At 42.5% G+C, this 12598-nt stretch overlaps 1 protein-coding gene across 1 annotated transcript in view; it reads right to left on the reverse strand.

Moving 5' to 3' along the window:
• Positions 1–12508, reverse strand: part of MAPKAP1 (MAPK associated protein 1) — a 274623-nt gene extending 262115 nt beyond the window's left edge. The window contains exon 1 of the mRNA XM_049628968.1: positions 12488–12508. The gene's annotated coding sequence lies outside the window, so the exon portion shown is untranslated. The remainder of the gene's footprint in view (positions 1–12487) is intronic.
• Positions 12509–12598: the final 90 nt, after the last annotated feature.

The following is a 12598-nucleotide window of genomic DNA, read 5'->3' on the forward strand; positions in this document are numbered from 1 at the left end:
CTAAGATCTTTCTCACAGAATTGTTGTGAGAATTAATGTCAATGTGAGAATTAAGAGAGTGTCCTCAGTAAGCATACACTGAATGCGTTGTCATAGTAGGGCTAGAGACAGTCAAAGAAGCTCTCTTCAGAGTTGCTATTGTCAAAGTTGGTTGGCAAGGATGAATTGTTGGAGATCACATTCCAAGTGAAGGAGACAGTATGGACAAAGCCAAGAAGATATGGCTGGAAACCACATATTCCACTCACTTCTAGAGTTGGGGTTGTGCTTTCTTCATATGGAACCAGCTGGGTAGAAACAAGCCAGGTATTTGCCAGAGAAGCAGATCAGAGGGCTTGAGAGTAACATCTCTATCTTTAAGGTGGCTTAAAGACAAAGAATTTCCAGACGGATAAGCAGGAAGCATCCATGAAGAATCTGCAATCACCAAGCCTTACCAGAATGGAATGCAAGACCCAAACTGTGAGCATCTTGAAGGCTGGGACTTCCCCCGGCTTATTTGGCACTGTATCATACAGCCTAGCACAGGGCCTCTTCCAAGGGAAGCTATCAGTAACTAGTTGGTGAATGAATGAATAAACCCCTATGTTGTGTAAAATGCAAACAATCACTTAACTGCTAGCTATGTAACCTCAATCCCTGGATTTTCATTTCCTCAACTGTAAAACAGGATAAAAGTACCTATCGACCTCACAATGCTGTTGTAAACATCAAATCCATTAATATTTGTTAGTAAGAACAGTGCCTGGCACATGGTTGGTTCTCTTATCAGTGTTTATTAAATAAAAAATAAATATCAGTGTTAAAGGGTAGTGTGAGGATTAAATGAGAAAATACTTGAAGAAAACAATTATTTGTGGAGGGAAGTAGAGAAGGAAGAACCTTCCAGACCATGAAATGACCCCACCCCAAGCAGGTTCATTAGTACCCAGCCCCACACCCAACAGGATCTGATGAACCTAGGATTTGTCTTCCTGAGCCCAGCATGCAGTGTGCCTGGGGAGTCCTGGACCTACTTGTCCTCCTGCTGCCACCTCCCTTTCCCAAACCCACTGGTACTGGATTACACCCTATTCCAAGGCTCTTACCTGGGCCCCACACTGCCAGCCCACACTACTCCAGGGTTCTGTGGCCATAACCTATCTTTGCACTCATGGCCAATAGCTGAAGCCTTATTTCCATTGAGACAGAACATCTCACTATCCTTTTCCAACCCTCCTTCTCCTTCCTTCTCAGAACAAAAATGCTGCTTCCTTTTGTGGATCATTGTTTTATCCAGAAATCCTACTGCTCGCACCTACCAGGGAAGACCTCTTGGCTGTCAACTCAAGATGGGTTAGACTAGGGCTCACCATGCCCATTGGGCATTATTGTTTAGATGGCTAGTGACCCTCCCTGGCACTGGCCTCCAGATTAGTACCCACTAAGCCCAAATTCTGCCAGCTCATTAATTCATTCATCTATTCATAAATTAATTCACATATTCATTTAGCTAATGGTAACTCAGTTCCTCCTCTATGCCCAGCATGTGGGGCTGGGGGACTGAGATCATTCACATAGTGTCCCTGCACTCAGAGAGCTCATAGCCTAATCAGGGAAAGAGATAACTGACAACATGGGGTAATTAAGTGCAAAACAGAGAGAGAGAAATATACACAAGGTAGGAGAGTGAAGGAAGATATTTACTTTTATCTGGGAGAATCAGGGAAGCATTCCCACGAAAATGACATCTGAGACGGATTCTGAAGGAAGACCCGGAGAAATCAGAATCATGGCACAGAGGGATCAAAGTGAGGAGTAGGGCTGTACTATAAGGTGGATGAGAAGCCTGGAGTGGTGGGCAGAGGCCAGACAATAGAGGGAGTTGAACATGGGGTCAAGGAGCTTAAACTTTATATTTTTGGTAAAAGAGAGGAATTGTCATACTCCCCCAATCCTATCCCTCTTCACTGAAGGGTTTTTTTGCCCTGGTTGTGGCGAGTGCCATCTAGAGGTGGTCTTCTTCTGTCAGGCCCCTTTAGGAATTGCCTCACCTGTGAAAAACCACCTCTCTCAAGGTCATGCCCTTCCCTGGCAGGGAAGCTGGAATCCTATGACTGGTGAGTGCCGAACATAAAGGCCCGTGCCTCTTGCTTCAACTTGGGACAACTCTGCAGGGCCACTGATGTTCCCAGGGGGTCCTCGGAGACTGTCATTAGTGCTACACTGAAGCTCAGACTCCCCCTCTGCTCCCTCCTGCTTTCTTCCCCTCTTTCCCTTAGGAATCGTTACCAAGGGCAGCATCACCCTGGCCATGAACCCCAGCATCTCTACTTTCTCAGAGCTTTATTTGTTGGGGTTCACCTCTGTTTTTTGTACCGCAAGCTCCTACCCGTGGGGCATTGTAACATTTTTCAATCTCTTTCAGATCCCCTAAAAGTCTCCAACCCCACCTCACCCTCCAGCTCCTGCCCTTTCTCTCCTCTGTTTGACAGCTGAATTTCTCCAAAGAGTTGTCTATTAATCACCCACTTCCCCACATCTGCAGATCTCCTACCTTCCATTCCTCTGTTGACTCCATCAAGCTTCTACCACACCCCCCAACTCCACTAAGACAGTCTCACTAGGGCACCAATGCTCATATCATTAAATCCAGTGGACACCGCATAGACCTTAACTCAGTTGATCTATTGACCTCTCTCTCCTTAAAACACTCTTAGTTTCTGTGCTGCCATGCTTTCCTAGTCTCTCTTCCACCGCAAGTGTCCTATTTGGCTCCTTTGTTCTCCATCTGTCCCTAAATTATTGGTGCTCTGTCACAGACCCTCATTTGTCTCACTGTTCACAATCTCCCTGTGTGATCTCATTAACTGTCATGACTGCTAATACCATTGAGATGTTAATAATTCCTAAACCTCTCCTTCTGGTTCAGACCACTCTCCCGAGCTTTGGAATCACAAGCACCCACTGCACATCACCCCTGGTCATTCTGCAGTCTCCATAGGCTCCATTTGCACAACTGAACTCATCCCCCTTTCCTCAAATCTCCAGTTCCCCTCAGTGTCTCTGCCTCTGCTTTTCTCTAGTTCTTCCAGCCAGATTCCTGAGGATCTCCCTGATCAGATACCACCCAGCTTCAACCTTGGACTTAACCCTCTTCCCTAACTCCTGACGCAGATACGTATGTGATTCAAAATTAAACCATCTGCTGGTTGTAGTGGCCCAGTCAAGACTGGGGCTCTTGAATGACTCTCAAACACCATAGGAACCAGAAATTGGAAAGCCTTCAGAACCTTGGGAGCTGTCCAGCTCCCTGCCCACCGCCTCCCAAACCCCCACCTCATTCCAGGCCACACCCTTTCTTCTTTCCCCAAATGTTCTGTTTACAAGTGGCTTTCTCTACTTCTCCCTGTGCAGTTGACTAAACATGACTGACCCAGAGGTCTGGAGGTTACAAGTCCCCAGTTCAAGTTGCCAGCAAACAAGTCAGGGTCTTCCAGGTGCAAGTGGAAATCCCCAGAAGAGAAGTGGATTGGTTTAGTTCTAGGCAAGTGCTCATCCCTGGTCCAATAAGCTAAGGCTAGGAGGGTTGGGCCCTGGGGCAGGAAATGTGGGTTTGGAGACTCATTGGGGTAGGTGTGAAGTTCAAAAGAAAGTGGGATCTGATGCTGGGCAACTACCTAAAACATGATTTTTACTGCCATGAAAAATCACAGTTGTCCAAAATTCCCAAGGATTATAAAATTTCATCTTAGCAAATACCTAACCTCTCTGCTTGTATCTTATGGTTTTGTGAAGCATCATTTATTTGTTTCACCTCCTTTCCTCTTTCCACCTTATTGTACTAATGAGCAGTAACATAGTAGGAAGACCATGATAGGGAACATAATCCACAAGTTTGTTTCTAAAAAATAAAATCTTTTTTTTTTTTTTTAACGTTTATTTATTTTTGAGACAGAGAGAGACAGAGCATGAACAGGGGAGGGGCGGAGAGAGAGGGAGACACAGAATCCGAAACAGGCTCCAGGCTCTGAGCTGTCAGCACAGAGCCCGACGCGGGGCTCGAACTCACGGACCATGAGATCATGACCTGAGCTGAAGTCGGACGCTCAACCGACCAAGCCACCCAGGCGCCCCTAAAAAATAAAATCTTAAAGATGCACTTGACCAGTACTTTCCCCGGTAACACAAAGTTATTACCCATAATAATAAAAGAAAAGGCCTTATGAGTCCATTTTAATTGTTTCTGCATTAAAATCTGACCTAGAAATTCAAAATGGATGATAATCAAGAGTATCATTGAGTCGCTCCTGACAGAAGCAAGTTTATAACCTGTGTATAAGTTCTTAGGAAATAATATCACCAAGAAATCTTTGATGGCCCCCTTATGGGTAAAAAAAAAAAATAATTTTGGAAAATTTATTTTCAGATCAGCATATTGGAGCATAATTCTTAAAGAAACTTTTACTTTAAATCAGTTTTATTGTAGGCCTAGAAAAGAAACAGGACTAGGAGATGAACCTAGTGCTGACAAGAAGCTAGAGAGAGAAAAAGAAATATACTGTGGGACCACTTGTTTTTAAGAAATGAAACTCTGGATTTATGTGCCAGTTGCAAAAAAAAATCTCTCTAGGCACACTCTTCAGAAACTATTTGGATCTTCTCTGAAGTTTTTAGCACATTTCAAATACAAGCAAATTCCTTGTTTCAAGATAGTGATTTTTTGATACCCTATTCATTCATTTATTGGACAAAATATTTTCTAAGCATCAATTATATATGAAGTGTTGTTCGGGTGTTGAATGTCAAAAGATCTTTTCTTCAGGGAACAGAGTATTTAAGATACAATTCAAATGCATGGATACCTGTGTTCACAGCAGCATTATTCACAATTGCTAAAATGTGGAAGCAGCCCAAATGTCCATCGATGGATGAATGAATAAACAAAATATGATACACACATATGATGAAATATTACTCAGCCTCATAAAGGAAAAGGATTCTGATACATGCTAGAACATGGGGGAAACTTGATGACATGATGCTAAGTGAAATAAGCCAGACACAAAATGACAAATGCTGTACGATTCCACTTATATGAGGCATCCAGAGCTATCGAATTCACAGAGACAGAAAATAGCATGGTGACCTCCAGGGGCTGGGGGAAGGAGGAAATGGGGAGTTGGTATTTAATGGGGACAGGGTTTCAGTTTGGGAAGATGAAAAAAGTTCTGAAGAAGAATGGTGGTAATGGTTGCATATCAGTGTGAATGTGCTTAATGTCCCTGAGCTGGACACTTAAAAGTGGTTAAAATGATAAGTTATGTATATTTTACCACAATTAAAAAAAAAAGGTAACATTTATAAGAACCCAAGTGATACTGGGGACTCAAAAATGAGGCACTTCCTTCCTTTCAGGACTTGTAAAAGACTCTCGAGGTGACACTAAACCGGGGAAGCAACATATATGGTGGAAAGGGTCAGAAGTCTCCAGTTCCAATTCCACTGTCACTTAATAATGTATGACCTTGGACAAGTGACATAACCACTCCAAAGGCAGTGAAGCCTGGGGGTTATTTACCAGGATGCTGAGCGAGACGACTTGTTTGAATTGTAGTTCATTAACCCGCCATGTGAACTTGGTCAAGTTATGTGACATTTTTAGGTCTCGGTTTCTCCAACTATGAATGGGACGTTAATGCCCAACTCACAGTGTTGTCATGAAGGTTTAACTCAATGAGGTATGGGAAACCGTTAGTACAGGGCTGCCACAAACTAAGTGCTCAGTAAGTGTAAGCAGCTGTTATTTTCTGAATCTGATCTATAAAGTAGGGTTCATATTACTTGTCTTAAAATTTTTGAGCTATTTTGAGCATCCATAGAGACATTGTATGTGAAAGAAGTTGAACAGCATTTTTGAAGATTGGTAAGATTTGGGCGTGCATTCCCGTTGAAGGGAATAGCAGGACCAAATGGCACGAGGCCAGAAAGTGTGAGGCAATAGGGGTGATTACAACATGGAATGTATGAAAAAGAATAGTGGGAAATAAGGCTGGAGACATAGAACTAGGATAGTTTATGGAGGACCTTGAAGGCCTGGCCAGGAAGCACATTGCAAAGGTAGATCCCATGGAATATAAGTGAAAGAAAGAGGGCAACGATCATGCCATGATTAGATTTGTCACTGAGAATTAAATTTGGAAGATGTGTTGGGCTACCTTCAGGATGATGTCCATCTTTGCCTGTATGAGGTCCTGGGATCAATACAGGCATCTCGACCAAAAAAAAAGAAAAAAAAAAGATGCATATCTTACATTGGGCTGCTATAACAAAATACCACAGACTGAGTGGTTTAAACAACGGACATCTACTTCTCACAGTGCTGGGGCCTAGGAAGTCTGAGATCAGGGTGCCCCAATGGTCAGGCTCTGGTGAGGGCCTTCTTCCCTTGCAGATGACTGACAATATCCTATATCCTATATCCTCACTATATCCTGACAAGGCAGGGAGAGGAAGTTCTGGTATCTCTTCCTCCTTTCATAAGAGCACTAATCCCATCATGGGGTCTCTGTCTTCAAGATCTCATCTGAACCTACTGAGTCCCCTAAAGTTATACCTCCTAATGCTATCACAATGAAGGTTATGGCTTCAAGATCTGAATTTGGGGGTGTGTGTAAATATTCAGCCCATAACAGCTCCCAGTGACCCTTATCTCCTGATATGCATGTTCTGTATAATCCTCCCCCCTGGAGTGTGGGTTGGACCTAATAACTTTTTTCTAAGAGAGAACACAGCCAAAGTGCTAGAATGTCACTGAGGAGATTATGTTACAAAAAGACTGACCTCCATCTTGCTTTCTCTCTCTTGCTCTCTGGCTTTCTCACCCTTTTCAGAGCTGGCTGCTATGTTGTGAGCTGTGTTCCAGAGAGGCCCATGGGTCAAGGAACAGATATCTCTGGCCAATAGCCATTGGGCACCTGAGGCCTGGCGACAGCCAGATGAGTGAGCTGAGAAGTGGGCCCTCCCCCTGATGAGCCTTGAGGTGACTGCAGCCCCAGCTGTCACCTTCACTGCAGTCTCCTGAGAGACCTTAAGCCAGTGGCACCCAGTTAAGCTGCTCCAAATTCCTAACACACAGAAACTCTAAGATAATAAATGTTTGTTGTTTTAAGCCAACAAGTTTTGGGGTAATTTATTACACAGCAATAGATAATTAATACAGAGCCCAATAAGACTCCCTTCACTTAGATGCCAGCCAAAGTTCAAGGTTCCCCAGTCTACCTGCACTTCTAATCAACTGGCTACAAACTTGGGTATTCCCATGACCCTTTAAGGTTCAATAATTTACTAAATGACACAGAACTCTGAAAAGCACTACACTTATGATTACAGTTTCATTATAAAGGCTATAAATCAGAACCAGTCAAATGAAGAGACACATAGGTCACGGTCTAAGAGGGACCTGAACACAGAGCTTCCGTGCTCTCTCCCCGGGTTGTCAGAGCACATCATTTTTCTGGTATATCAGTGTGTTCCCCAACCAGGAAGATCCACTGAGCTTTGGTGTCCCGAGTTTTTATTAGGGCTTTATTACAAAGGCATGATTGGTTGGTTCATTGCCCACATGAATGAACTCAATCTTCAACTCCCTTGTCATCCTGGGAGAATGAAGTGGCTCAGAGCCCCAACCCTCTGATTACGTGGTTGGTCTTTCTGGTGATCAGTCCCTATCCTGAGTCTTTTTGTTAGCATAAACTCAGGTATGATCCAAGGGGCTCATGAAAAAAAGAGACACTCCTCTCACTTAAGAAATTGCAAAGGTTTAGGGCGCCTGGGTGGCTCAGTTGCTTGAACATCCCACTTCGGCTCAGGTCATGATCTCATGGCTGGTGAGTTCGAGCCCTACGTTGGGCTCTGTGCTGACAGCTCAGAGCCTGGAGCCTGCTGCGGATTCTGTGTGTGTCTCTCTCTCTGCTCCTCCCCTGCTTGCACTCTGTCTCTCTCTCTCTCTCTCAAAAATAAACATTAAAAAAAAATTTTTTTTTTTAATTGCAAATGTTTTAGAAGTCACCTCCTAGGAATCCAGGACAAAGATAAGGCTATAATAATAATAATAATAATAATAATTATTATTATTATTATATAACATCTACCTGTAGGAGCTTCTACTATATACCAGGCACTGTGCTAGGCTATTCTTCCATCCATCATTTCTTTATGTAATTATAGTGCTAGATCAGCTTTGCTGCAAGAAGCAAAAAACCCAGACCAATAGGAACTTAAAAATAGGAATTAAATTTTCTCACATAACTAGGAATCTGGGAGTAAGCAATTACTGGTTTTGTTCAGATAGTCAACAATGCCTGGAGGCACCTAGGCTTTTCCTGTCTTTCTGCCCCACTTGCCATGTTTATTTTTGTTTTTAATAAATGCTTTATTTTGGAATATTTACAGAGAATTGAGTAGTACAGAGTTTTCTAATACCTCCCACCCTGTTTCCCTATTATTAACTTCTTATGTTAATATGGAACATTTGTTACAATTAATGGACCAATAGTGATACATTATTATTAACTTATGTCTATAGCTTATTCAGATTTCCTTAGTTGTTACCTAATGCCCTTCTTCTGTTCCAGAATCCAATCCAGGATACCACTTTACATTTAGTTGTCATAGCTCCTCAGACTCCTCTTGGTTATGAGGGTTTATCAGATATTCTTTGTTTTTGGTGACCTTGACAGTTTGGAGTACTGGTCAGTTATTTTATAGAATATCCCTAGGCTGAAATTTGTTTAGGGCTTTTCTCACGATTAGACTGGGATTATGGGTTCGGAGGAGGGAGAAGACAGAGACAAACCACTAAACTCTGTTGATCTTTATCCTCATGTTGTCACCTCATTGTGACAAGATGGCTGCCACCACTGCTCCAGAACGAGAACCACATTCAAAAGTGGAAAGAGGCAAGGAAGGAGAGAAGAGTCATGTCCGTCCCTTATTTTTTATCAGGAAAGTCATCCCATCATCCTTGTGCCTTGACAGACACAGAAGACAGGGGACAGGATGTTCATAGTTGATTTAGACCATAACTGAGACTGAACACATTGCTATTGGAATAAAATCACAGTTCTATCAGCATGGAAAAATGTGGGTGAGCAACAGACAGTGTCAGGTCCAAGTGCCTACTGTGTATGAGACTGTATTATACTAGGTGCTATGAGAGATGGAAGGACAAAGAAATGGTGCTTTCTGCTAAACTTTGCAGAAATTATGTATTTCAGTAAATATTCTCTTTTAAGGACCTCGTGGCAGAATGGTGCACTATTATCCCACTGACTCTTTGGTTGCTCAAATACATCCACAGAAGGTGATGATTTGTCACATGTCACATTTGCTAGCAACTGTAAAGACCACTTCTGAAGAGTCGTTTCTAGGGGCGCCTGGGTGGCCCAGTCAGTTGGGCATCTGACCTCAGCTCGGGTCACAATCTCATAGTTCGTGGTTTCAAGCCCCACTTCAGGATCTGTGCTGACAGTGCAGAGTCTGCTTGGGATTCTCTCCCCCCCCCCCGCCCCTCCCCCACTTGTACCCTTTCTCCCTCAAAATAAAAGAAAAAAGAGTCATTTCTAAAGAGATGGAGCAACGATGTGTTGGAAAGTAAATATCTAGTCAGTTTCTCCAAAGCAGCAATTTGGAAAAGTTTAATCTTTCTTAGATGTCCAAGTTTTGTTTTGTTTTAAGTCAAATCAATCATGTTATAGTCACACCTCAAAATTCTTTGCCCAAACATATTTATGAACTAGATGAGAAAACTAACAGGTGAATTGAGAGCAAACAACACAGGACTATTGAGTATGGTAATAAATTACATACGTCAGGCAATATGTTCTGAGAGGTTAGAGCGGATGAAGATCAGTGAAGGCAGGCATGGCAGGAAAGGCAGGGAAAAAGGCAGGGTCCTAGATGGCCAGGAAGAATGGCCTGCCTGAGCTTTGGTCTTCATTTCCCTTCTCCATTGCGAAGATATCCAGATTCTTCTAACAGAGTTGTTCATTCTCTTTTTATTAGGTACTGATTATTATTTTCATTGATTTACAGTTCACCTGTCAAGGCCTTGTGATTTTTACTTAGTAATCTTAATTAAATGACTTTTTTTTTTTTCCCACAGTGTTTCATAGGGTGGGCTTTGCAGCCACACAGATCAAGATTTGAATTCAAGGTCCAGCACTTACTGGCTTTGTGGTATTGTGTAAGTTCCTTACCCTCTCTCATTCTGTTTCCTTATTTAATAATAACCTTACCTGGATAAGGCTGTTGTGAGCCTGAAATAAGATGAAATAAGGGGAACACAGAGCATAGTGTCCCGCCCTGAGAGAGTGCTCAATAATGGCATCTGCTGTGATGATCACTATATTGATGACAGAGGCAATGGTGATGTTAATATAAACCTATGGGGAAGGATGGGTATGTGAGAGCCCCTACTTGGTTTTCACCATTTTGTCACTGTTAACTTTACATGAATGTACACTCACCAAAAGTAAATTACATTTCCCTTGACTTTTTAATAATCACTGCCTTAGAAAGAGCAAAGATGGATTCAGGTACTTAGGGAGGTTCTCTATTCTATTATCTGTGAAGGCACCAAACCACGTGACTCAGATTGCTGAGCGGAGACAAGGCAACATCCTACACGAGAAACTGGCAAAGGCACAAAAGATCTTGGAACATGTGCAATTAATTGACACCGTTTATTGGGGCTTGGAAATTAATCTAAAAGAATTTACAATTTAAATCAATGGTGATTGTCAATGAACCTATGAGGGAATCCTTGCTAGGACCCTGTAGCTTTTACTGCAACCCATACTGACAGTAACAAAAAGAGAAAGAAGTCTCCCAAGCAGAAGGTCAATCTAATCCAAGCACTTAATGCAGAATTATGATATCAAATTTCCACATCACTGAATGACCATGGGTTTAGAGGTGTGTGCCATAAAATAGCTTCGGGGGCTAGACATTTAACAAGTTGTTTTATTCCTAATTGCTGGCATTTGCTTAACTGTTTTCTTAATTCTAATTTATGTTTTTATGTTCCAGTTTGTTTACATAGCCCATAGTTCCCAATTGCCTTTATTTGCTTAAGTGTTTCTTTAATTTTATTTACATTTTTATATATGTTGCTTTGCTTACATAACTCACTGTTTGGAGTGGGCTAGAAATAACCATAAATCCCTATTGCTAATTAGCTTCATCCTCATGACTGATTAGTCAAGATTATGAGCCTAGAAGAAGGGCAGGAAGGTGGCCTGATAGTGAGTCACAGGATCAATGAATTTTAGAACTGGAAGGAATTTAGAAGTTAAGGCATCTTTCAGACAGAATTCTGTGGTTTTACATCTTCAGCATTGGAAAATTAACGAAAGATTGGCTGCTTGCTCTTGTTCCTTTATGCAAAAAATGCATAAGGATTTGGTGACAGCTTTGAAAAACAAGTGAAGAATAAAGAGAAAGCCCAATCAATGATGTCTATGAGTAACCCATAATGGGGGCTTGAAAGAAGAATCAGAAACTTGACATATGAATGGGCTATAGAAGAGCAGAGAATATTAATGAACATGAGGGGGCTTCTTTGGAAGTAAGTAAGCAGAGTGGATTATTTGGAACTCCCTCTCCAGCAGCTGTGCAGTTTGTAAAGATTTTAGCTTGCCTAACTATAAGGTTAGCTATTAGCTTTGCAGTGGGGAGTATTTAAAAGTACACACAACATATGAAGGAAAGAACCTGGAACCGAGTAGCCTGCTTCATTCCAAGAATCCATCTGGCATGTAAAGAACTGCTTGTCCTACATTAAACCCTGCAGAGTAAGAGCCATTTTTCATATCTCATACCCCTATTTTTGGTTTCAGATAAGACAGCTTACTGAGTTTGGGGAATGAACAAGACTTTTCAGAAACACCTAACCAAAGAACCCATTTACGATGAGCTCCGCGAAACTCAAATGGAGAAAACATGTTGAAGCCTTTTGGGAAATCAGGTTACAAGAAAGCTCAAGCGTCCACAAGCGGCTGAAATCTAGATCCCTAAATAATGTGCGTTTTAGCTATTTGTAGACAGAGAACAATGGAAGCAAAGGCGTTATGGATATGCAAATCTGTGGCTGGGAACCCCACCATTAAAGGACTCATGGTGATGGGGTAAGTTGATGAGTGAAATCTAGTCTATCCTTAAGTAAACATATCTTTGTAATAAAGAGCTCGTTTTTGCAGCTTTGGTCCATCTGGAGGCAGCTGAAAGCAAACTCTGCCAAAGGAGTAATCCCTGGATTACCAAGAATTGCAGAGTATGTGAAGTGTTGTAAGGCTTGAATTGGTCCTGGATGTCAGGCCCTTTCCCTCCTCCGCGAGACAGTTCCCTCTGACATATTTTCATTTGCTCCCCTTTCAAGAGAGTGTATGGCATTCGGATCCGCTCAAAGCAGACATCAAGCATGCGGGACAACAGGCCACCACCTTACCTGGTCACCTCTTGAGGAACAGCCCAAGGCCGGAGCGCGGGCCCAACTCGGAGCAGCGCCCTCTCTGTTACTATGGTGATCGCGGGGGGGGGGGGGGGGGGGGGGGCCAGG

Source organism: Panthera uncia, chromosome D4 (assembly GCF_023721935.1).
Source record: "Panthera uncia isolate 11264 chromosome D4, Puncia_PCG_1.0, whole genome shotgun sequence".
NCBI lineage: Eukaryota > Metazoa > Chordata > Mammalia > Carnivora > Felidae > Panthera > Panthera uncia.